At 42.8% G+C, this 27,322-nt stretch overlaps 1 pseudogene; it reads right to left on the minus strand.

The window, feature by feature from the left end:
- Positions 1 to 883: 883 nt before the first annotated feature.
- LOC132897568 (cytosolic phospholipase A2 gamma-like) overlaps positions 884 to 27,322 on the minus strand; it is an 82,744-nt pseudogene continuing 56,305 nt past the window's right edge.

Raw genomic sequence — 27,322 nt, forward strand, 5'->3', positions numbered from 1 at the left:
CGTAGCCTGAGAGTCAATGGCGGATCCGTCTTTTGTTGGCAACTACCCATCACAAGTTATGCCATTCAACCAAACTACCTCTTAACCATGTAGTGAAAATTCATTATGTCTTATTATAACTATTCTTTAAGTTCGTTTCTTAAGACACGTTTTTTTTAGTATGTTACCTCGTTTGTTGACAGTTTCGGCAAACACTTCCGCCTTCTTCAAAACAGTCACCAGATGTCGAGTGGTGACGTGCCTTATCAGCTGATGTACTCTATGGAGGTGTGAACGTCCCGACGTCCCAGAAATCCTTCCTGTAATATGCAAATTTGGCTGTCCAATCAGAGGCGGCCAAATTTGCATATTACAGGAAGGATTTCTGGGATAGCATTGAGTCAAGCCTTCCGTCACTGTGTAACATGTCTCTCTGACTAAAGTTGTAGACTAACTCAAGCAGTAAATCAATTCACTTCTCTTACCAGCTCTGCTTTGCAATATTAAAAATAAAAAAAAAACACCCACACCATTGGTACAAAGCAAGCCCATTCACTTTTTATGCTGATCAAAGAATTACAATGGTTTCTCACATGATAAAAATGTGATTTGCGATTAAATATTTTAATTGTTTGACAGCACTAGTTATTATTTTTAGAGACAGTACATGCTGAATTCCAAAACAAGGTAAATAACAATGGGAGCTGTAGATATTTATGCTGAAATCCACTCAAAGTAGGGGGCGGGGCACCATCACGCTGTGTCAAGACAAGAACTTTCCTGAGAAATAACGCGAACGTCTGCATCATGCGGGATTGAAAATCATAATTTTTTTGTGGGCGCAGGCGGGAGCGGGACTGCACAATGCGGGAGCGGGACTGAAAAATCCGACCCGCGCAGACCTCTAGATCACAGTTGGAGCTCCATTCATCCCCTCAAAACAATAGAAGTCATCTGGCTCAGAAGACTTTCCTCGTGGTTTTAACTCAGGGAACGGAATCTTCAATTCCCTGCACATTTCAGAAGCTTTAACCACAGTCTGTGGATGAGAATATTTGTTATTGCATCCATGAATAATGGGATACAGTCGTTATTTTAGGTTTATTTAGATTTAAATGTATGGGTTGCTGTCCTTAATTCAGACTACAGGCTTTCAGATCCAGAGACTAATGGCCCTTTTCCACTACCCTTTTTCAGCTCACTTCAGCTCACTTCGGCCCGACACGGCTCGCGTTTCGACTACCAAAAACCAGCACGACTCAGCTCGTTTCAGCCCTGCTTAGCCCCTAAAACTCGCACCGTTTTGGGGTAGGGCTGAAGCGAGCCAAACCGTGCTGACTGAGGCTGGGGGCGTGAGCAGACACTCCCCTGTGCACTGATTGGTGAGGAGGAGTGTCCTCACATGCCCACACACGCCCCGCGAGCGCGCTGGGATCTGTAAACACCGCAAACCCGGAAGAAGAATAATTACGAGAATTTCTGAAGCCTTATGCGCCTCGCCTCATCTATACGCTCTTGCCAGTATCTGTTGGCGTTGTCAAGCCACAGCACCAAGACCAGCAACACTAACGACTCCATGTCCTCCATGTTTATTGTTTACTATTCGGGTCGTGAGACTACCGCTTAAAAGCTCACTGAATCAGTGACATACAGAGCATCGTGGACGAGTTCGCGGAGCGCAAGGCTCGTCGTATGCCCTTCAAATAATGCGCGCAGTAGGCTATTGATGTTTTATTATGAGCCATGTACAGTATGTCGCCGAATGTTTTTTTGTTTCTGAGTTACATGCTCGTTTGAAGGACTTAATGTACAAAATAACATAGTTGCACCCCGTAGTGTTGAAATTGGTAAACACAGTGCATTCAGTGAGGTTTGCACCGCCCTCCTTTTATTTCTGACTCTTCCTGCCACCACTCTGAGCGCTCATTCGTATGCCCTTCAAATAATGTGCGCAGTATAGGCTATTGATGTTTTATTATGAGCCATGTACAGTATCCTAATGTTTTTTGTTTCTGAGTTACATGTTCGTTTGAAGGACTTGATGTACTAAATAACATAGTTGCACCCGGTAGTGTTGAAATTGGTAAACACCGCAGTTGCGGACATTTTGTAGCCTAAAACGATGTTATGATAAGCTTTAATAAAGTGCCCGGTCATTTGCCCCGCCCCCGGCCCGGCTCTGACTTGTTCCGCCACTGTCACTGATGTCACTGTTTGCGCTGCTTAACGACATCACATGACGTCCACCCACTTTCGCTAACTCCACCCAATGTGTCCACCCACTTCCAGCCAGCACGGTTCAGCGCGGTTGTAGTCGAAATGCAACTCCAACAGCCCCGCTCAGCTCGACTCGGCACGGCACGGCTCAGCCGCGTTTGTAGTGGAAAAGCGGCATTAGGTGACTTTTTAAATGGGCTAAAATTACCCAACCCGATTTGTGAAAGTTCAAATAAGTAACACTTGAATTTGAACACCTAATTTTGACTTTCACAAATTAGGTTGGTTAATTTTAGTCCATTTAAATACATGTACAATTAATGGGATAATATGTAAGAATAACTACAATGAGAGTTAAAACTCACAAAATGTGATCTGTCAGTTTCACTAATCAGTATGGGTTTAAAAAGTTAAGGAAAATTCTTGACACTGCTTAAAACGTGTCTCTTCCACTTTTGGTTTCACAGACTTGTAAGCAAATGACAGACATGCAGTCATTATTTTCACAAATCTTGGTTAATTAGAGATGGATTTTGAGTCATGGAGAAATCCAATGTTGACAGTAGTGTTTTTTTTTTTTTGTCAGCGTACAACGTTTTTGTAGATTGCAGAATTCCAAATAGCTAACTAACTTTACCAAGCTTACAAAAAGGATATTACACCTTAAGTAGCTGTGTAATAAGTGTGATAATATACAACTACTTACAGCGCTTTTCTCACTCCTATCTCCTGCTGGTTATAATCTGATGTCATCAGATGCCTTTTTTCATAGAAGTTGTCTTTGGAAACTGGCATTTAAACCCCCCCCCCCTCCCCCCCCCCCCCAAAAAAAAAAAAAAACCCTGATAGATGGTGATGAGTTCATACCATTACCTATCACAGGCTAACTTTAACCAGCTTCCCCCAAAGGACACTGATTGGTCTGTGGCTTAGCAACAAGCACATTGCACATCTTTGCAAATGGGAAGTGTGAAATCCAAGCAGGAAAAAAAAAAAGCGTATGCTTACCGCACTGGGAGTGAGGCGTGGACAGCGTATTAGGGCCATTGTAAGTTTTAAAAAATAAATAAAATAAACGAAGTTGGATGGTAATATTCTGAGAAAAATACTTACCAAGATTCAGGTAGTACATTTATGAGAAAAAAACTTGAATATTCTCTGAAATTATAGTCATAAATTTGTGAGGGGAAAAAAAGGAGAAATTTCAAGATTAAGAAGTCACAGATTTATAAGAGAAAAAAAACTTGGAAAAATAGTATTTTTGTCAAGGAACCAGACTGCTGCACTTTGCAAGGTTGGCTCAACATCACATAAGGGATGCCATGGCTGAGCTGAGAGTTACACTCACTGGCCACTTTATTAGGTACACCCATGCACCTGCTGTTTTATGTAATTATCTAATTGGCCAATCCCTTGACAGCAGCACAATGCATAAAATATCATGCAGATACAAATCAACAGCTTCAGTTAATGTTCACTTCAAACATCAAAATGGGAAAAATTGTGATCTCTCTGCCTTTCACTGTGGTATGGGTGTTTGGTGCCAGATGGACTGGATTGAGCATTTCAGAAACTGCTGATCTCCTGGTGTTTTCGCACACAAACAGTCTCTCGAGTTTACACAGAATGTTGCAAGGAAAAAACAAAACACTGAGTAAGCGACAGTTCTGTGGGTGGAAACGTTGATGAGAGGTCAGAGGAAAATGGCCAGATTGGTTCCAGCTGCCAGTAAGGATATAGCAACTCACAGCAACTCTTTACAACCGTGGTGAGCAGAAAAGCATCTCAGCATGCAACGGCAGAAGACCACATGGGTTCCATTCCTGCCAGCCAAGAAGAGGAATCTTACAATCAAGAACAAGTTTTTATTAAAGTGGCTGGTGAGTGTCAGAGAATAAATCACTCAGATTTTCAACTGCATTTCTCAGAATGCACTGCCGGCAGAAAGCACATGGATTGTTGTGCTAGAACAGAATGAGGGAAGTGGGAGAAAGCCCTCACAATATCTTTTGTTTTCTATGACTGGAAGATGTTAAGAGTAAATTAATGTGATTAGGGCTTTCAGCTTCTCCTTTTTTGCATTTTGCAGGGGTCTTGAATTGAAAGATCTGTTGGTCTGTCAGCAGCCAGCTACTGTAGGTCCAAAGAGGCATATTTCTAAATACATTTGTTGGATCACCATGAAATGTTGACAATACTCATGTTGAAATGAGACCTATTAAAATAATGAAATTTAATTGAATAATTCTGTAAGTATGCGAATGCTCTGCATTAATATGAATTCTTTAGAACTTAACATCTCCAAGATGTTGAAGAGCTGTGGCATGTTGGGAGGTGGTTATCTGACACCCCTGACCTCTCACTGCATGAAAGTGGGATTTTCATCAGAAAGCAGCAGGTAAATGAAAATGCTGTGGACTATACAAATGCAAAATCAGGATAGTAGGGGGGTTTTGACCATCCTTGACTTGCAGGTGATGTCAAAGCAAAATAGAAACCTGAATGTCGGCCATGTTGGTGGATATGCAAATGCGGGGTCAAGCGACATTCCATACAAAACAGTCATGCATGCACAACTGTTTTTCCACTGCTTTAAGCGTTCTTTTAGCTATGCCATATCTTTGTGCTGTATATGGTTGTGGTCATAACAGTACTCATTACTGTGGCACATTCTGAGTTTTTAGAATTCCATCCGTGATTTGGAAGGAGGGCAAGGAAACTCTGACGCTTAGTACGGAGAGGAGATGAAGGGATGAGGATACTTCATCCAATGACCATTTCGTTCAATGCCATTTTGTCCAATAGTTAAGGCATTTCATCCAAAGCCTTTTTTATATGCACTATCAATTATTTTATATTTCAGGTATTCCAGTATTCGCAAACGAAAGCCCCGCGAGAACGCTGCTCTGCACCTAAAGATTTAATACGATTCAGCGGCTTTAAAAATCAATAACTTTGCCAACGGATCTCGCAGTGAGGCCAAATTTTACAGGCACCTTCCTCTAAGCCTCCCCCTTCGAAAGAGCATGGTCTCAGGTTGGTAGGGTCACGCCTCGGCCTGGCATTCACGAACAAAGCCTCCGCGAGAGTGCTGCTCTATGCCTGAAGATTTAATACGATCCAGCCGGAAACAGACATGCAAGCAAGCAGCCTGCAATGACAAGAGAGTTAACTCATCCCAGGGTCAGCAAGTGGCACAGGCCCACATGGTTACACCCCCCCCCCCCCCCAGTACACACTAGTGCAGAAGTACACGTACTATGGCACTCATTTGCTTTACAAAACTGTATTTTGCTTCAGTCAAATTCCATTGAGAATTCCTCCCTTTTTCAAACAAACAAATACCTGAAATATAAAATAATTGACAATGCGTATGAAAAAGGCTTTGGACAAAATGTCTTAACTATTGGACAAAAAGGCATTGGACGAAATGACCTGCATTCATGCTCAATGGATGGTAGAAGCGTCTTATCTTCAGCAAAGTCTGACTTTTTAAAATGGGTCAAAACCACACATCTCTTTGTATCGAATCTTCGCTCGATCATTCAAATCGTGGTAATACTGAGAAAATTCAGCATTGTTTACAGACACGGTTTCAGCGGCTGTCATCCTAGTTGCTTTGTATATCAACCATCATGGCAGACGCTTATGACATAGCACATTTTGATCATGTGGTTGCAAGTCATCTATTGGTCTCGAGGTTGCACCTTTTTCTAAAAGGGCCTCACTCCATTTTAAGAAAATCTCTGGTATAAATAGGTTAGGCTTAGTATAATTATAGACTCATACACTGTTGCTTGAATAGATTTACTTTATGAATGCAAGTATGCTATGATGAATTACCTTGCATGCCATTATCAATGGCCAATAATGCTTTTAAAAATACACAAGATAATACAATTTTGTTCAAGAATTTATTTTAAATGAGGGTTTGTTTGCTTCTTAAAAGTAAAATTCAAGTTCTTTTCAAGCAATTTCAAGGTACCTATATCAAAAATTTCTAAACTCTTGAAGCCTTTATCACCACATCCAAGTTGTTCCTATAAATGCAATTGCAAAAATTCACTTTGCAAGGTTGGATCAATATCATGCCACATGTCACGGCTGAGCCAGGAGTTATATGAAATGTAGTTTTTCCTCCTTGATTGCACAATATACAACCCCAATTCCAAAAAAATTTGGGACATAGAGGATTTAAACAATCTGCTACACCGAGCCCACTCGCATCTGGATAAGGGAAATGGCACAGTGAGGATCCTCTTCTTGGACTTCTCGAGTGCCTTCAGCACCATCCAGCCCCTACTGCTTCAGGACAAACTGAACAGGATGCAAGTGGACCCCTGCCTGGTCACCTGGATCTCCAGCTACCTCACTGACAGGCCGCAGTACATCAGGCTGAAGGACATCACGTCTGACACTGTAATTAGCAGCACCGGAGCACCCCAGGGCACGGTGCTGGCCCCTCTTCTCTTCACCCTGTACATCGCGGACTTCTGCTACAACTCAGAGCTATGTCACATTCAGAAGTTTGCCGATGACACAGCCATCGTTGGGTGCATCAGTGACGACAGAGAGGAGTAGTATAGGAGCCTGGTGAGGGACTTTGCTGTGTGGTGCAACAGGAACCATCTGCAGCTCTACACCTCAAAGATCAAGGAGCTGGTCATTGACTTTGGGAGGTCCAGACCAAGGTCACGACCAGTTCTGATCGAGGGAGTCGAGGTGCAGGCTGTGGATTCCTACAAGCACCTTGGGCTGTGGCTGGACAGCAAGCTGGACTGGACTTGCAACACCAATCACTTATACAGGAAGGGGCAGAACAGGCTATACTTCCTTAGGAGGCTGCGGTCCTTTAACATCTGGAGGAAACTCCTGTGGATGTTCTATCAGTCTATGGCTGCCAGTGACCTGTTTTACACTGTGGTGTGCTGAGGGGGGGCAGCACATCCAAGGAGGACACATCCAGGCTGGACAAACTGATCAGGCGGGCTGGCTCTGTGGTCGGCGTGAAGCTGGACTCTCTGGTGACGGTGGCAGAGAATAGGACTATGGACAAACTATTGAACATCATGGACGATGACAGTCACCCTCTGCACACCGTCATCAGCAACCAGAGGAGCCTGTTCAGTGACAGAATGCTCCTTCCCAAGTGCAGGACGAACAGACTTAAAAACTCCTTTGTCCCTCATGCCATCAGACTGTACAACTCCTTTCTGGGGGGGAGGAGGGGTAACAGGAGGACAGAGGACAGGAAGGAGCAGTAGCCTAGCCTGGCACTAAGCAATACCAGACAATGTGCAATATCTTTCCTGCTCCCCCCCCCCCCCCCCCCACACACACACACTTGCCCTAACCCCACTTCCCCCCCTTCCTACCTCCCTCTCTTCCCCATATCTTATATTTGTATATGTAAATACTTAATTTATTTTAATTTATCTAGAAGTTCTCCATTTCTTTTCTCTTTTTATCTGTAATGATGCTGCTGGAATCTTAATTTCCCTGAGGGAACCCTCCCAAAGGGATCAATAAAGTTTTATCTAATCTAAATGTAAATAAAAACAGAATGCAATGATTTGCAAATCCTTTTAAACCTAGCTTTAAAAAAAAAAAACTGTCACATGCACACTTCAAGCACAGTGAAATTCATCCTCTGCATTTAACCCATCTGAAGCAGTGAAAAAAAACACACACGCACCAGTGGGCAGCCACACTAGAGCACCCGGGGAGCAATCGGGGGTTAGGTACCTTGCTCAAGGGCACTTCAGCCCAAGGCCGCTCCACGTCAACCTAACTTGAATTGAATACAATATAAAGACAAGATATTTAGTGTTCAAACTGATAAACTTCATTGTTTCTTGTAAATATACACTCATTCTGAATTTGATGCCTGCAACACATTCCAAAAAAGCTGGGACAGAGGTGTGTTTACCACAGTGTTATTTCACTTTCTTTTAACAACACTCAGTAAGGTTTTGAACTGGGGACACTAACTGCTGAAGTTTTGAAAGTGAAAATTTTCCCATTCTTGCTTGATATATGACTTCAGTTGCTCAACATTCCAGGGTTTCTGTTGTATTATGCACTTAAAAATGTGTCATACATTTTCAATGGGAGGTAGGCAGGCCACTTTAGCACTCTCACTCTTTTACTACAAAGCCATGCTGTTGTAACACATGTAGAATGTGGGTTGGCATTGTCCTGTAGGAATAAGCAGGGAGATTCCTGAAAAACATGTAGGATAGTGGATGGCAGCATGTGCTGTTCCAAAACCTGTATGTACCTTTCAGCATTAATGGAGCCTTTACCCCTGCCATGGGCAACAACACACCCATACCATCACAGATGCTGGCTTTTGAACTTTTGATGCTGGTAACTATCCAGATGGTCCTTTTCCTCTTTTGCCTGCAGGACTCAATGTCCATGATTTCCAAAAACAATTCAAAATGTGGCCTCAAAGCTTTCACTTTGCATGGCAGATGCAGTGATGAACTGTGTTTGTTTACTAACAACAGTTTTCCAAAGTGTTCCTGCGCCCAAATTGCTGGGTTTCACATGATGTCACAGCCGCCTCAATAGTTATTCAAAACTTTAGCTGGTGGTCTACCAAAGCTCAGCTGACAAAGCGTTTGTATGGAGAAGGTGCATTGCTCGCATGAAAAATGCCATACGCTTGCATTGTTTTAGGTTATTCGAATCGATCAAACCATGAAACTGAAAAGTTTCTTCAGGGTTCCCTGTGAACTAATAAAAAAGGGTGAACGAACATAGGATTTCACAAAAAGACAGAGAAAGGTGGCTTTTGAACCTCTCACTGAAATCAAAGGGAGCAGAGTCAAAGCATGCTTGAATTTGCAGTGATCACTTCGTGAAAGGTTTGTATTGCCCTCTCATCTATGTCGTTAGTGTTTTCCAAGTAGTTTTCTTGCTGTGTGTCATTATTTTACAGTACTTTTTTTAGGTGGGGTTTACATTAGACCGTATCAGCGGATCATCAGATTAACGTTTTTAAAACGATTAGTGTGCACACAGCAACGCCAATACATGATTCGCGTGCACACAGCAACGCCAATACACGGATACGCTCGGCTCCGCAGGCATCCTGCGCTCCAAATCACTCCGCCCTGAACAGCGAGTGCCCTCTGGAGGGTGCGCACTCCGGCCCTGCGCAGCTCACAGAGCGCGCGAGTGGAGCGCACGAGCAGTGATTTGGGACTGAGCCGCTGTGTGTGTGTGATCTCAGTGCATGTCGGGCATGGGCGTCACTTACTACTTGCAAGTGGAAGGATGGCAAGCCTAAAGACAATCATAACTACACAATGGGCAGTATTTGCATCAGTATTTGCAGTATTTTCATACTTTTATACTCTTTAATGAAAGGTGATACAAGGCGGAAGTCCGCGCCGTTTTTCAGCAGTCGTGTCACATGACCAACGCCAGCGAATCAGGAAGGTGGATGTCACAGTGACGTTGTCCAATGACGACGCCAGCTAGAGCTCAGCACAGCGTATCCGCGTATTCTCAATGTTTACACAGCACCGGACCAGACACGATCTGGATTGAATACGTGGACCCTGGCGGATTCCCGTTTCCCGGCGTTTTAATGTAAACGGACAGTGCATCCACGAAGAAAACAAGACAGATACGGTCTAATGTAAACTTGGCCTTAGTCACAAAACACTAAAGTCCCCAGCTGTTTCTTTGTTTCCTCCTCACAAAGTCCATATGTATGAAGGTCGCAACAAAATTCTTACCCAGCCATGCAATTAGTACAACGTGACATGATCACTTATCCGTCTTGTTTAACTAAGATCCAGGTCTTTAAAGGGGTTTCTGATGATCTTTGTGAATGACTTACCTGAGAGATAAGAGTGGATACAAGTGAGTGTCAAGCGAACTGGTGTTTGTTTACATTTCAACTTGCAGCACTTCATTGTAAAAATGCAAATGAAAAGCTTAAAAAAAACCCAAACATACAGGGGCAAAAACAATACAGGATTCATTCAGCAGTGACTTGATACTGAAGTCCTTTACCCAGCCACATACAAAAAAGTTGTAAGCCTCCATACTCTTCCATGCTTTCATCTGTTTTGCGGTGTAGAAGGATGTCTGCAACACCAGATAGTTCGAGATGTCGGGGAACTCGACTGAAGGGTAGTTTGTGAGATTGTAAGACAAATCCTTCTTTACCAGATTGTAGAGGTCTATTCCATTGCACATAGCAATCTTCTGAATATATCTAAAGCGAGCAGTGGTTTCTAGATTACTATGAGCATATTCTGATAAGTTATTGTTAGTTGTTTGCACTACGGTGGCCGTTTAGACCACCGACTATTTCACTTCCAGTAAAACCGCTAAGAAAAGTCACATGACTGAAACCCAGCAATTGTAGTGTCCTTTATACAATCATGTTTTTAAATGCCATGCCACCTGAGGGATTGAAGGTCACAGGCATTCAATGTTGCTTTTTTGGCCTTGCCCCTTATGTGCAAAGATTTCTCTGGATTTGCTTTAATTCTTTTATGAGATTATGGATCGTCAGTGGTGAAATCCCTAAATTCCTTACAATTTTACATTGAGGAACATTGTTCTTTGGACTATTTGCCTGCACAGTTTTTCACAAAGTGGTGAACCTCACCCCATTCTTGCTTGTGAACAATTGAGCCTTTCAAATTACCAATTAACCTGTTTCCAAACAGATTTTTTTTGAGCATTCCACAATTTTCCTAATTTATTGTTACCCCATTCCTAATTATTTAAAATGTGTTGCAGGCATCAAATTCAAAAAGAGTGTATATTTACAAGAAACAAAATTTATTGCCATAGCACAGGCACTTACAGATGCAATTGCAGGGGAAAGTGGGTACTGGGCAAATCGTAGAACAGGAATTGTAGTCAGAAAACGGGTGGAGATCAGTCGATCAGCAAACAGAATAGTGTCAGGTAGACAAGAAGATGAAGTCAGGAATAAACATAAACAGAGATCTCAAACTGGAAATCAGGCAGAAATCAAACAGTTTTGTAAAGTCAAGTACAGGACACAGAACGATACTTCGCACTGAGTGAGTGATTGAGCAGGGTAGATGCAGTAATTAGCAGGTGAATTGGTGACAGGTGACGTAATTAGTATTCTGGTGATGGGGGCACTGTGGCTCTTGGGAAGTGTAGTCCAGAGCAGCCATGTTTTGAGGCTGCTTTGAAATCAGGCTTTTAGCCCAGGAGTAATAGGGTTATACCCGGAACAAATTAGTAACAAGCTGAAAATTTCAGAACATGTTCAGAATACCTTTAGGAATAACATACTAAAAGTCCCCGGAAATCCCCCTTGTGCTCTCTGAGAAATTCAAGATGGCGTCCAAAATGGCCCCCAAATGGAGATCTGCCCATATCTCAGGCCCAAAACAAAATATTAATGCAATTAAAAGGTCAGAATATATGTTTTGTAGGGCAGGAGAGTAAATTCCAACATGTGTGTATTAATTACATTGTGTATTAACATTATATAATAACAATGTACACATTATTATAACAGTATATTTGTGTATAGTGTGGATCCATTGGTTACTCGTTCACTCCGTATCATCCTATTCTGTTCACAAAACAACAAACACAATTACTAGGGGTTGGAGCACTTATTTTCATTAATATTAATTAAAGTAAATTGGTGGTGCAAAATGAAAAATGGCATGTTAAAAGGTCATGCTGAGTTCAGTCATTTTTAAAAGGTCATGCTGAGTTTAGTCATTTTTTGTCCGAACACACTGGCATTGCTAGTAGTAAAGACTGGCACTAGAAACTCAAAGATTAATTTTTTTCCACCCTTAAACAAGCTTCAATAAATTCCCTACTTCATTGATGGACCTACAACAAAGGTCCAAGCATTACAACTGAGGCACTGAGAAGTGTTTAAGGCTACATCCACACGACAACGGCAACGAGATGTTATTTAAAAATATATCGCGTCCAAATGGGCAACGATCAGTAAAATATCAGGTCCATATGGCAACGCAACGCTTGCTGAAAACGATGCAATACACATGCCACACCTCTAGGGGCGCTGTAAGACGGTCCCTTCAGAGACACCAGAACAATAGAAGAAGTAAGGACGCATGCGCATAAACTATTATGCGCGAGACTTCATATTAGCCACAAAGTCAGGAAAATCTGTTCGTAAAATTACATTATAATGACCAAATACAATGAAAAGTATTTTTCCAGTCTCACCTGTGAAAGGTAATCCCATGTGATCTCGTTTGGACGGCAAACCTGTTGGTACAATTAAACGCAGCTAATCTTTATTCTCCGCTTTGACCTATCCAATATGGCGGCGAGGATGACGTATGATTCTACGCGGAAGGCGGCGTCTTTAATGGTCCGGAATAAATTGAATGCTACACGTTGATGGATTAATTTGTTGTTTCTCACCTGTGAAAGGTAATCCCATGTGATCTCGTTTGGACGGTAAACCTGTTGGTACAGTTAAACGCAGCATATGAATCTTTATTCTCTGCTTTGACCTATCCAATATGGCGGCGAGGATGACGTATGATTCTACGCGGAAGGCGGCGTCTTTAATGGTCCGGAATAAATTGAATGCTACACGTTGATGGATTAATTTGCTCTTCTACGCCCTTTTTGAGGAATGTATTGTAGGACTTAAACCATCATCTGAAGAGGTGAGATCGCTCCTTTTTTTCCCTATTTTTGCTGGCGGGATTGACTCTGCCCTAAGGGCAGAGTCTCTCTCTCTCTCTTTGCACCATTACACAATAAATATTCACAGTGAAAATATTTTGTAAGCGCGTTTCATGAACCAAGTTATAGGATTTGCTGACAACTCGCATCGAGTTCGTTACACTTCTACCCGGCGTGAAGCACTCACAGTCATGTGGTTGTGACGTCATCGTAAACAAATCCGTTCTACTCATCCAGACGACTTCACAACGGCAACGTTGCCAGATCTTTCCACTCTGGAACCCGTTCTCAAAAAGATTGCGTTTTGGGCACCCAAAACGCCGGTGCCGTGTGGACGCCAGGCCTAAACGATAAGCAATTGTATCGGAGTCACCTGAATCCATTGCCGTGTGGACAGGGCCTAAGTCTACTCATTGTTTATAAGCAAGAGCTTTTATTGAGGCAGACCTTTTTGTCATGAAAGTCGCCGGAATGTTGAAGAAGTGTACTGAAACAGCTTGCCATTGTAGTTTTAGAAGATAGAGTTCTCAAATTTAATTTCCCTTTAATATTTTATCAAAGCTTAAAGATGCACTAAATATTAAGGAAATTGATGTCTAATTGTTGTCTTACATTATGTTCATGTATGTAGGTAGCCTACTAAGCTAATCTGTCAATCATGTCAACCATCAAATTCCATGTAATTTCCACATTAATGACCTTGTAATCTTGGTTAATTTTAACAGTGTGACAATGGTGAATTTGCATTACTTGTATGAGAGAACATATAATTTAACATTTTAATTGCATTTATATTATGTTTTATCCCTGAGATATTGAAAAATCTCCAATCGGCGGCCATTTTGGACGCCATCTTGAATTTCTCAGAGAGCACAAGGTGGATTCCCGGGGACTTTTAGTCTGTTATTCCTAAGGGTATTCTGAACATATTCTGAAAAATTCAGCTTGTTACTAATTTGTTCCGGGTTGGACTCAATTTTGAGCTAATGCTCTTGGGCTATTTCTTGTGCTGTTACTGACACTTATCAGTTTGAACATTAAATAAAAGAGTGACTTCCTGGTTTACGCACTTCCTGCTTCCTGAGTTGTTTGCGCCGAGTCCTTTTTTCCCGCGAGTGCCGGCGTTAATTACTAATCCTTTTTTAACTTTTTTTCTACAAATAAATTTCCAGTATCCTCTTCATTTTTATTGTACTGTCGCTTTCATTTTTGTACTTTTCACTTTCGCTTTCCTTTTTCCGGTTTTTTTTTCCGGTCGAACAGGTTGCTCTCCTTAGTGATGCACCCACTGAGAAACCTGAAAGAGCTCTGGTTATAGGGGACTCTATCATACGGCATGTGAAATTAGCTCAGCCTTTAGGGGCACCAGCAGCTTTAGTCAGGTGTATACCGGGAGCCAGGGCGCCGGACATAGCAGGCAATCTTAGGGTCCTAGGCAAGCACAGGTTCTCAAAGATAGTTATCCATGCAGGAGCTAATGATATACGCCTTCGTCAGTCTGAGGTTACTAAGAGTAACTTTTTGTAGAGGTGTTTAAATTAGCGAAGGCGATGTCTGATGCTGTAGTATGCTCTGGCCCCATCCCAATGCGGCGTGGCGATGTAGCTTACAGCAGGTTATGGTCGCTGAACTGCTGGCTGTCCAGGTGGTGCTCTGAAAACAGTGTGGGCTTTATAGATAATTGGGCTAATTTTGAGGGCACTGCTGGCCTGTTAGGGCGGGACGGTATCCATCCCACTCGGGAAGGTGCTGCTCTCATTTCCTGCAGCATAGGTCATAGTCTCAGAACAGGCCTAGTTAATTTCTGACAATCCAGAGCCAAGGCCAGGGAGCAGACGAACAGGCTAAACCGACTGTCTGCTAGCTGCACAGAGTTGTCACTCAGGGCCCACTACATCGAGACTGTGTCTGTTCCCCGAGCTCAACAAAAAGGTAGAAGTTTTCAGAGAGTTTGTTCTAGTAACCTAATCAATATAAAATTAGATCATACTGACTGTACAGCTGCTGCCAGCACCTTTGATCTAAAGGTGGGGCTATTAAATATTAGATCTCTTACATCTAAAGCACTAATGGTTAATGAACTCATTACTGATCAGGAGTTTAATGTACTGTGTTTAACAGAAACATGGATTAAGCCAAATGAATATATAGCATTAAATGAAGCGAGTCCTCCTGGATACAGTTATATACACCAGCCTCGTCTAACTGGCAGAGGAGGAGGCGTCGCGGTTATTTATAACGATTATCTAGGTGTAACACAAAAACCTGGTTATAAATTTAATACATTTGAAGTTCTTCATACTCATATAATGTATGTAGCCTCGAAAAATAAGTCTACCCAGTTAATTCCATTGCTTATTATTTACAGGCCCCCGGGGCCATATTCTGAGTTTCTTTCTGAATTTGCAGATTTTATCTCAGATCTGGTTATTTCCTTAGACAAAGCTTTAGTTGTCGGAGATTTTAATATTCACTTCGATAACCCAGAAGACCCTTTAAAAACAGCGTTTGTGTCCATCTTAGACTCAGTCGGGATTAAGCAGAATGTCATAGGACCGACCCATAATGGTGGTCACACCCTTGATCTAATACTAACATTCAGATTAAACGTAGATAATATAGTCATACTTCCACAGTCTGAAGTTATCTCAGATCATTGTCTCATCTCATTCAAGATATGTCTGAGTAATAATATATGCACCTCACCACGCTACTGTATTAAACGTACTTTCACGTCAACTCATGCACAGAGCTTTATAAATGATCTCCCAGAGTTGTCAACTTTGATTGAGTCACTGTCAGCCCCTGCAGAACTTGATCAGACAACTGAATGCTTAGAGTCAACATTCCGCCATACTTTAGATAATGTAGCTCCTCTAAAAAGGAAAATGGTCAGAGACAAAAAAATTAGCACCCTGGTATAATGATGACACTCGCACATTAAAACAGACCACTCGAAAATTGGAACGTAAATGGCGTCAAACAAAATTGGTAGTGTTCAAATTAGCTTGGAAGGAGAGCTTCCTGAAGTATAGAAAAGCTCTTAGTGCTGCGAGATCAACATATTTCTCCTCCCTAATAGAAGATAACAAAAATAATCCTAGATTCCTATTTAATACTGTAGCAAAATTAACCAGGAATAAGTCTACTATCAACACATGCACACCTGCAGTATGTAGTAGCAACGACTTCATGAATTTTTTTAATTACAAAATTGAGAATATCTGACAAAAAATTTAAACTACGAATTTAAGGTTAGACAATGAAAGTGACCTTGTAGTTAACAATATAACTGTATCAGATCATCAGTTAGAATGTTTTACTCCCCTAAAAGAAACTGAATTACTTTCATTAATCTCTACATCAAAAGCCTCAACTTGCGTACTAGATCCCTTACCGACACATCTATTCAAACAGATAATGCCTGGAGTAATTGAACCGCTTCTAAAAATAATAAATTCTTCTCTTATGATTGGCTATGTACCCAAATCCTTTAAACTAGCAGTTATCAAACCCCTGATTAAAAAACCTGACCTTGATCCCTGTCAGCTGTCCAATTATCGGCCAATATCAAACCTCCCCTTTATCTCCAAGATCCTTGAAAAAGCTGTGGCACAGCAGTTATGCTCATATTTACATAGGAATAACATCCATGAAATGTATCAGTCAGGATTTAGACCTTATCATAGCACAGAGACAGCACTGGTTAAAGTAGTAAACGACCTACTGTTGGCGTCTGATCAGGGCTGTGTCTCGCTACTTGTGTTGCTTGACCTTAGTGCAGCATTTGATACCACTGATCATTCCATTCTTCTGGATAGACTAGAAAATGTTGTGGGAGTTAAGGGAATGGCCCTCTCCTGGCTCAGGTCTTATCTAACTGATCATTATCAGTATGTTGATATAAATGGTGATATTTCTAGACGTACCGAGGTAAAGTATGGTGTTCCACAAGGTTCTGTCTTGGGTCCACTGCTTTTTTCTCTATATATGTTACCTCTGGGCGATATTATTCGTAAACATTGTATTAGTTTCCACTGTTATGCTGATGACACACAGTTGTATGTCTCTGCAAAACCTGATGAGAGACACCAGCTTAATAGAATTGAGGAATGTGTTAAGGACATTAGACACTGGATGCTTATTAATTTCCTTCTGCTTAACTCTGACAAGACTGAAGTACTTGTGCTAGGACCACATACAGCTAGAAGTAAGTTTTCTGATTACACAGTGACTCTGGATGGCCTTTCTGTTTCTTCACGTGCAGCAGTAAAAGACCTCGGAGTGATTATTGACCCCAGTCTTTCATTCGAAACTCACATTGATAACATCACCCGGATAGCTTTCTTTCATCTCAGAAATATTGCAAAGATAAGAAATTTAATGTCATTGCATGATGCAGAAAAACTAGTCCATGCTTTCATTACCTCCAGGTTGGATTATTGTAATGCCTTATGGCCCTTTTCCACTACCCTTTTTCAGCTCACTTCAGCTCGCTTCAGCTCACTTCAGCCCGACACGGCTCGCGTTTCGACTACCAAAAACCAGCACGACTCAGCTCGTTTCAGCCCTGCTTTGCCCCTAAAACTCGCACCGTTTTGGAGTGGGGCTGAAGCGAGCCAAGCCGTGCCGAGTGAGGTTGGGGGCGTGAGCAGACACTCCCCTGTGCACTGATTGGTGAGGAGGAGTGTCCTCACATGCCCACACACGCCCCGCGAGCGCGCTGGGATCTGTAAACACCGCAAACCCGGAAGAAGAAGAATTACGAATTACGAGAATTTCTGAAGCCTTATGCGCCTCACCTCATCTATACGCTCTTGCCAGTATCTGTTGGCGTTGTCGGTGACAACAAGCCACAGCACCAAGACCAGCAACACTAACGACTCCATGTCCTCCATGTTTATTGTTTACTATCCGGGTCGTGAGACTACCGCTGAAAATCTCACTGAATCAGTGACATACAGAGCATCGTGGATGAGTTCGCGGAGCGCAAGGCTCGTCGTATGCCCTTCAAATAATGCGCGCAGTAGGCTATTGATGTTTTATTATGAGCCATGTACAGTATGTCGCCTAATGTTTTTTTGTTTCTGAGTTACATGTTCGTTTGAAGGACTTAATGTACAAAATAACATAGTTGCACCCCGGAGTGTTGAAATTGGTAAACACAGTGCATTCAGTGAGGTTTGCACCGCCCTCCTTTTACTTCTGACTCTTCCTGTCACCACTCTGAGCGCTCATTCGTATGCCCTTCAAATAATGTGCGCAGTATAGGCTATTGATATTTTATTATGAGCCATGTACAGTATCCTAATGTTTTTTGTTTCTGAGTTACATGTTCGTTTGAAGGACTTGATGTACTAAATAACATAGTTGCACCCGGTAGTGTTGAAATTGGTAAACACCGCAGTTGCGGACATTTTGTAGCCTAAAATGATGTTATGATAAGCTTTAATAAAGGGCCCGGTCATTTGCCCCGCCCCCGGCCCGGCTCTGACTTGTTCCGCCACTGTCACTGATGTCACTGTTTGCGCTGCTTAACGACATCACGTGACGTCCACCCACTTTCACTAACTCCACCCAATGTGTCCACCCACTTCCAGCCAGCACGGTTCAGCGCGGTTGTAGTCGAAATGCAACTCCAACAGCCCCGCTCAGCTCGACTCGGCACGGCACGACTCAGCCGCGTTTGTAGTGGAAAAGCGGCATTACTGTCTGGATGTTCCAATAAGTGCATAAACAAGCTCCAGTTAGTTCAAAATGCAGCAGCAAGAGTCCTTACTAGAACTAGAAAATATGACCACATCACGCCTGTCTTATCCACACTGCATTGGCTCCCAATCAAATTTCGTATTGATTATAAAATACTACTATTGACCTTTAAAGCACTAAATGGTCTCGCACCACAGTACCTGAGTGAACTTCTGCTCCTCTATGACCCGCCACGCCTACTTAGATCAAAAGGTGCAGGCTATCTGCTGGTACCTCGTATAGTGAAGGCTACATCAGGGGGCAGAGCCTTTTCTTACAAAGCCCCACAGTTATGGAACAGCCTTCCAAGTAATGTTCGGGAATCAGACACAGTCTCAGCATTTAAGTCTAGGCTGAAAACATATCTGTTTAGTCAAGCCTTTTGTTAATGGTGTTTATGAGGTAAAGGAGTAGATCTGGAGGGTCCTCAGACATAGAGTGTTTTGGTAAACTGGGATGTATGGATGCTGTCAGTCCCCACTCGCTTGCTCACTCGAGTTTGTTGATGGTGTAGTGGCTGGCTGCTTTATGTCCCGGGGCTCCCTCATGCCTGTGTTACCTTCTGGCTCTCTCCTTTTAGTTATGCTGTCATAGTTAGTTGCCGGAGTCCCTGCTTGTACTCAGTGCAATATGTATACTGCTCCTACTTATTCAGGTGACATTGGGCATACCTAACAACCTGTGTTTTCTTTCCCTCCCCCCCACCCCAAATCTGTCCCTCTGAGTTACATGGAGTCAACAGGAAATCTTTTGGTGGAGAGGGTGGAGACCTCGACTGGCTATCGTAGCCTGCAGGGAATCGGCCGTCAGACATTCTGTCGCATGTCCCAGACCCGGTGAAATGTAACTGAATTGTCTTGGCCAGCCCTAAGGGTCCCATCTGCATCTCATCATTGCTGAGGAGTGTGCTCCCATCATCCAATCAAGCATCCAGCCAGAGCAGGTCATGATATTTTTTTTACCATATTAACATGCCATTGTTGTGTGTTATGCCTGATGTAAAGACTCTCGTCTCTGCGAGCCTACCACATGGATTTAATACTTGTCATTTTTAGGGCATACCTAACAACGTGTTTTCTCCCCCCCCCCAATCTGTCCCTCTGAGTTACATGTTGATCCTGGGATTGAGATGCTGGCCTCTTCTGCCCCTCGGACCTGCTTTATCCATCCTGGTGCCCTGTGTCTGGTCGGAGTTTTATCGCACCGCTCCTGTGAAGGATGGCCCCATGAGGACAGTTGAGGGTTATACCTGTTAAAACTGTTAATATTATAGTCAGGCTGTCTGTTGTTGCCCAAATGAGGATGGGTTCCCTTTTGAGTCTGGTTCCTCTCGAGGTTTCTTCCTCATGTCATCTGAGGGAGTTTTTCCTTGCCACCGTCGCCACAGGCTTGCTCATTGGGGATAGATTAGGGATAAAATTAGCTCATGTTTTAAGTCGTTCAAATTCTGTAAAGCTGCTTTGCGACAATGTTTATTGTTAAAAGCGCTATACAAATAAACTTGATTTGATTAAATATCTTGTCTTTGTATTGTATTCAATTGAATATAGGCCAAAAAGGACTTGCACATCATTGCATTCTGTTTTTATTTACATTTTACACAGCATCCCAACTTTTTTGGAATTGGAGTTGTAAAAGAGCTAAGAAAATTTCAACTACATTTCCCAGAACGCACAACAGCCGTCTAGCCGGTAAGCATGTGATTGTTGTGCTTCCTAGGTTTTTTCCCTCATTTTATCTACCTTCCTATTTCCAGTGGATTCCTCGCATGGGCTATGGACGCGACTGTTGTTTTCCAGTCAGCACTGGTGATGTTGGCGATTATGCTAATAGTATTAATTGTTTGTGTTAAGGAAAATTGTTGGTCAATGTGACATTTTTCAGTTATATTAGTAGATGTAACACAGTACTGACTGTCTGTACTGATTGTGTTAACAGCTGCTGTAAGCAAGGTAAAGTGTACTGCAGTAAACAGACCTTTGGAGGGGCATCACAACTGATATGGTGTTTGTGCCATGTAGCAATAAAGCTATTACTTTTCATCAGCATGTTTCTCACTGGTGATTTTTCTTGGTTGGAGGGAGGTAAGTTCCAGCCAGGCAGTTTCACTGCTATTCAGATGCTAATTAGTCATTCACATCTCTACCACTTTGCCCTCCACCATAGCCACCCCAATAAAAAAACAAAATATGTTTGATATTTCAGATTATTCAAAATAGCCACTGTTTACCTTGATGACGCTTTGCACACTATTGCCATTATCTTAATCAGTTTCATGAGGTTGTCATCTGGAATTTCTTTTCAATTATAAGGTGTGCCTTGTCAAAAGTTAATTATTGGAATTTCTTGCCTTTTTAATCCATTTGAGATCAAACAGTAAATAGTTAATAATAATAATAATAATAATAATACAATAAATAGCCCTATTCCACAGCTGTTCATATTTAATCGATCCATCCGTTATCCATAACTGCTTATCCTGTGCAGGGTCGTGGGCAAGCTGGAGCCTATCCTAGCTGACTATAGTTGAGAGGCAGGGTACACCCTGGACAAGTTGCCAGGTCATTGCGGGGCCAACACATAGAGACAAACAACCATTCACACTCAGTCAATTTGGCACCACCAATTAGCCTAATCTGCATGTCTTTGGACTGTGGGGGAAACCAGAGCACCCAGTGGAAACCCACACAGACACAGGGAAAACATGCAAACTCCACACAGAAAGGCTCCTGTTGGCTGCTGGGCTCAAACCCAGAGCCTTCTTACTGTGAGGCGACAGTGCTAACCACTACACCACCGTGTCGCCCTATTCAATCCATATTAGGTCAAATCCATATTACATCAAGAACCGTTCAATTAAGTAAAGAGCAAAGAGAGTCCATCAATACTTTAAGTGTCTCATCTCATCTCATTATCTCTAGCCGCTTTATCCTTCTACAGGGTCGCAGGCAAGCTGGAGCCTATCCCAGCTGACTACGGGCGAAAGGCGGGGTACACCCTGGACAAGTCGCCAGGTCATCACAGGGCTGACACATAGACACAGACAACCATTCACACTCACATTCACACCTACGGTCAATTTAGAGTCACCAGTTAACCTAACCTGCATGTCTTTGGACTGTGGGGGAAACCGGAGCACCCGGAGGAAACCCACCCGGACACGGGGAGAACATGCAAACTCCACACAGAAAGGCCCTCGCCGGCCCCGGGGCTCGAACCCAGGACCTTCTTGCTGTGAGGCGACAGCGCTAACCACTACACCACCGTGCCGCCCTACTTTAAGTGTATTTTAATTAATAAAAATAAAGAATTGACTTCAAAGGTGTGTCCAAAATTTTGACTGGTATTGCAGAATGCAAAACACAACAGCTTAACTTTTGACTGAAAGAAGCTTTTAAATGTTTCATGAATCTGAATCATAAGTCTGAGATAAACTTAAAACAATATTTTAAATTTTTATTGGAGGTTTAAAATTTAGTATAACTCATTTAGAATTAACTTTTTTGTCTACATTGGTGGGCGGCACGGTGATGTAGTGGTTAGCACTGTCGTCTCACAGCAAGGTCTGGGTTCGTGGCTGGCGAGGGCCTTTCTGTGCGGTTTGGATGTTCTCCCCATGTCCGCGTGGGTTTCCTCCGGGTGCTCCGGTTTCCCCCAAAGACATGCAGGTTAGGTTAACTGGTGGCTCTAAATTGACCGTAGGTGTGAATGTGAGTGTGAATGGTTGTCTGTGTCTATGTGTCGGCCCTGTGATGACCTGGCGACTTGTCCAGGGTGTACCTTGCCTTTCGCCCGTAGTCAGCTGGGATAGGCTCCAGCTCGCCTGCGACCCTGTAGAACAGGATAAAGCGGCTAGGGATGATAAGTCTACATTGGTGCAAAAGAACATTTTTACAGCTTTAGTGCATTTCTGAGTATATATTATGCCTGTCCTTTGGGACTTGGCTGTATATATGGTCACTAATTTGGAACATACACATTTTTATGTGCTCATACACATGCTTGTTTTCTCATTTCTGTTTGCATTACCTCCATGGGGTCTCCAGCACTGAAGTCAAGGAGATGAAGAGATCAATGTGTCTCTCTTTTCTCAGCATTGGGAAATAAGGAGAGTTGTCCAGCAGCCCAGCATCTATATAATTTCTCTCCTCCTCCCTCAGAACAGAGGTGTCCACATCTTCCACTGATATTAACAATCACAGGAAAAACAAATAACATCTTTACATGGTCAAGACAAAGGGCATATATTCACCATACTACAGTTACTTCAAGATAATTTGTTTTCAACACTTTCTCTGTCAATGGGCTCTGTCATTGCCTTTGTGCCTACCTGTCATTTTGTGGAGAAAATTGTATGTTGTTCCCCATGTCCAATCATTAAGAAGCTGAATGATCTTTAGTATAATCCTTGCATCTTTAAAAGTAAATGTACATTTATTCAGTTTACACACAGTCTTATAAAAACTTCAAAATTGAATGGATATTCAAATTAAAAATATGCAAGACATCAACCTTTGATACACTGAGACAGTAGCAGAAAAATATGTAATAAATATATAAAAACTGTTAGCCGTTATCAAACCCCTGATTAAAAAACCTGACCTTGACACCTGTCAACTGTCCAATGATCAAACCTGCCCTTTTTCTCCAAGATCCTAGAAAAAGCTGTGGCACAGCAATTATGCTCATATCTACATCGGAATAACATCCATGAAATGTATCAGTCAGGATTTAGACCTCATAATAGCACAGAGACAGCACTGGTTAAAGTCATAAATGACCTACTGTTGGCATCTGATCAGGGTTGTGTCTTCCTGCTTGTATTGCTTGACCTTAGCACAGCCTTTGACACCACTGATCAATCCATTCTCCTGGATAGACTAGAAAACACTGTAGGAATTAAGTGAACGGCCCTCTACTGGCTCAGTTCTTATTTAACTGATCACTATCAGTTTGTTGATGTAAATGGTGGTTTTTCAATGCATACTAAGGTAAAGTTTGGTGTTCCACAAGGTTCTGTCTTAGGCCCATTGCTTTTTAAAAAAAAAATTATATATATATAAAATCTCTGGGTGATATTATTTGAAAGCATGGTATTAGCTCCCACTGTTATGCTGATGACACACAGTTGTATGTTTCTGCAAAGCCAGATGAGAGACACCAGTTTAATAAAATTGAGGAACGTGTAAAGGACATTAGATCCTGGATGCTTATTAACTTCCTTCTGCTTAACTCTGACAAGAGAGAAGTACTTGTACTCGGACCACATGCAGCTAGAAGTAGGTTTTCTAATTATATAGTAATTCTGGATGGCCTTTCTGTTTCTTCACGTGCAGCAATAAAAATACCTCGGTGTGATCATTGACTCCAGTCTTTCATTTGAAACTCATATTGATAACATTACGAGGATAGCTTTTTTCATCTCAGAAATATTGCTAAGATAAGAAATGTAATGTCACTACATGAGGCAGAAAAACTATTTCATGCTTTTGTGACCTCTAGTTTGGATTATTATAATGCCTTATTGTCTGGATATTCCAGTAAGTGCATAAACAAGCTCCAGTTAGTTCAAAATGCAGCAGCAAGAGTCCTTACTTTAACTAGAAGATATGACCACATCACCTCAATCTTATCCATGTTGCATTGGCTCCCAATTCAATTTTACATTGATTAAAAAATACTACTATTGACCTTTAAAGGGCATATCCTGGACCAATTTAGTGTATTTTTATATGAAAGTATGTCCCTTTACACACTCATCCAGAAGGGTAATTTTGCACAAGGCCATCTGTCTACAGCAGAAAAAAATAAAATCACAAAATGCGTCTAGAAAAATCCCAAGGGAGTCTGGAGCCATATTGATCCAGATTCCTGACGTCACGTGCAGATCCGCCAGCAGGCAGAGAGATCCTGCATGGATTCAGTGCACAGTCTGTGTAGACCAAGTTTAGCAGCTAGCGATTTTGCATTGAAATATGGAATTGGCGCCTGAGCACAATGTTACTTCACCTTTGGATGAAGAATATAATGCTGTGGTCTGTTGCATGTTGCCAGTTTTTCCGGGTGCCTCACACGACGCGCTCCCATTTCTCTCTCATTGTCCAGTCTTTTGGAAAATGATGACTACTAATCCCATCATGATTGGTATTGCTACACCCTCCTACGATACATCTATTAACCATTTTAATAATTATGTGATAACATTGAAGAAATTTGCAGAAAACCACCAGGTCGGATTCTCACTTTTTCAACATAAACAAACCAACGCTGACATGGGATTCAGAATGAGGCGCCCCGCACGTGACGTCACGAAACTCACTATTTGCCAGGAAATCCAAATGCCAAGTTTTTTCAGTGGCAGACAAATTTGCCTCAAATGGCTTGATTTCAACTGAATTTTTCTGGTATTGCACAAGGTAAAAAAATTGCCCAAAAAGCAAAATGTAACAGATCTTTGACCAAAGTTTAATATAAAATAGGAGAATTACATTGATCTTGCTCCTAAATATACCCAAGATGTGCCCTTTAAACACTGAATGGTCTTCCACCACAGTACCTGAACGAAATTCTGGTACTTTATGACCTGCCATGCTTACTTAGATCAAAAGTTGCAGGCTATCTTTTGGGACCTCAAATAGTGCAGGCTAATGTCAGGGGAACAGCCTTTTCTTACAAAGCCCCACAGTTATGGAACAGCCTTCCAAGTCGTGTTCAGGACTCAGACACAGTCTCAGTGTTTAAGTCTAGGCTGAAAACATATATTTTTAATCAAGCCTTTTGTTAATAGTTTTTTTTTTATATGAGGTAAAGGAGTAGATCTGGAGGGTCTTCAGGCATAGAGTGTTTTAGTAAACTGGGATGTATGGATGCTGTGCCCCCCCCACACATTCACTCAGGTTTGTTGATGGTGTAGTGGCTGGCTGCTTTATGTCCCAGGGCTCCCTAATGTCTGTGTTACTTTCTGGCTGTCCCTTTTAGTTATGCTGTCTTATGGCCCTTTTCCACTACCCTTTTTCAGCTCACTTCAGCCCGACACAGCTCGCGTTTCGACTACCTCAGAGCAGCATGACTCAGCTCGCTTCAGCCCTACTCAGCACCCAAAACTCGCACGGTTTTGGAGTGGGGCTGAAGCGAGCCCAACCGAGCCGAGTGGGGCTAGGGGCGTGAGGAGACACTCCCCTGTGCACTGATTGGTGAGGAGGAGTGTCCTCACATGCCCACACACGTCCCGCGAGCATGCTGGGATCTGTAAACACCGTAAACCCGGAAGAAGAAGAATTACGAGAATTATGAAGCCTTATGCGCCTCGCCTCATCTATGCGCTCTTGCCAGTATCTGTTGGCGTTGTCGGTGACAACAAGCCACAGCACCAAGACCAGCAACACTAACGACTCCATGTCCTCCATGTTTATTGTTTACTATCCGGGTCGTGAGACTACCGCTTAAAAGGTCACTGATGTCACTGTTTGCGCCGCCTAACGACATCACGTGACGTCCACCCACTTTCGCTAACTCCACCCAATGTGTCCACCCACTTCCAGCCAGCACGGTTCAACGCGGTTGTAGTCGAAATGCAACTCCAACAGCCCCATTCAGCTCCACTCAGCCCAACTCAGCACAGCACGGCTCAGCCCAACTCAGCCGCGTTTGTAGTGGAAAAGCGGCAATAGTTAGTCTTGTCAGAGTCCCTGCTTGCACTCAGCACAAAATGTATCCTGTTCTTAACCATTAGGTGACATGGGGGATACCCAACAACCTGTGTTTTCTCCCTCTCTCCCCCATCTCTCCCTCTGTCTGTCTCTCTCTGTCGAGTTCCATGTCGATTCTGAGACACCAGTACTGCTGATCTCTTCTGCTCTTCAGACCTGCCTGATCCATCCTGATGCCCTACGTGACCACCATCTGTGTTTACATCCCTCCGAGGGCAGCCGCAGCCGCTGCATGTTTCACCCCAGGAAAGCAGCAGGCCCGGTCACTCTGTCACAGCAAGGCTGCAGACACAGCACCCTGAGGCATTTATGGTCATTTCTGGGGACTTTAATCATGCTACTTTGGACTCTACTTTGCCTGCTTTTTACCAGGTAGTGGATTGTCCAACAAGGAACAACAGGACAATTGACTTGCTGTATGTTAATGTGAGGGATGCATACAGAGTCACACCCCTCCCCCAACTAGGGAAATCTGACCACAACCTGGTTCGTTTACAGTTGAAGTACACCCCCCATTTGAAAGGCAGTCTGCAACAACTAGCTCCATCAGGAGGCGGTCCCCTGAAATGGAAGATGCCCTCAGAGACTGCTATGACATCACGGATTGGGATGTGCTGCTTAGCCCACACTGTGAGGACATAGAGGGGCTGACACACTGTCTGACGGATTATCTCAACTTCTGTGCAGATGTGGTTTCCCCTGCTAAGACTGTGGGTGGTAAAAGAGAGCAACTGGACTTGCTTGAAGATTCTTGAAGACCTCTCATCCGAAAGGCTTCTTCAGTTCTGTCTGACTGGTAGGGAGCATCAGGTATTTATCCTCTCATGGATGAAAAGCTCATCTAAGGTGTCATTGAGTCATCCTGTTGGTGTGGGTCAACTGGGGGATGGTTGTGAACGGCCTCGAGAGTCGTTAGGATGATCAATGGATTGCCCGTTAGGGTGATCAATGGAATGCTGATTCTGTCCTCCTGTGAG

Source organism: Neoarius graeffei, chromosome 14 (assembly GCF_027579695.1).
Source record: "Neoarius graeffei isolate fNeoGra1 chromosome 14, fNeoGra1.pri, whole genome shotgun sequence".
NCBI lineage: Eukaryota > Metazoa > Chordata > Actinopteri > Siluriformes > Ariidae > Neoarius > Neoarius graeffei.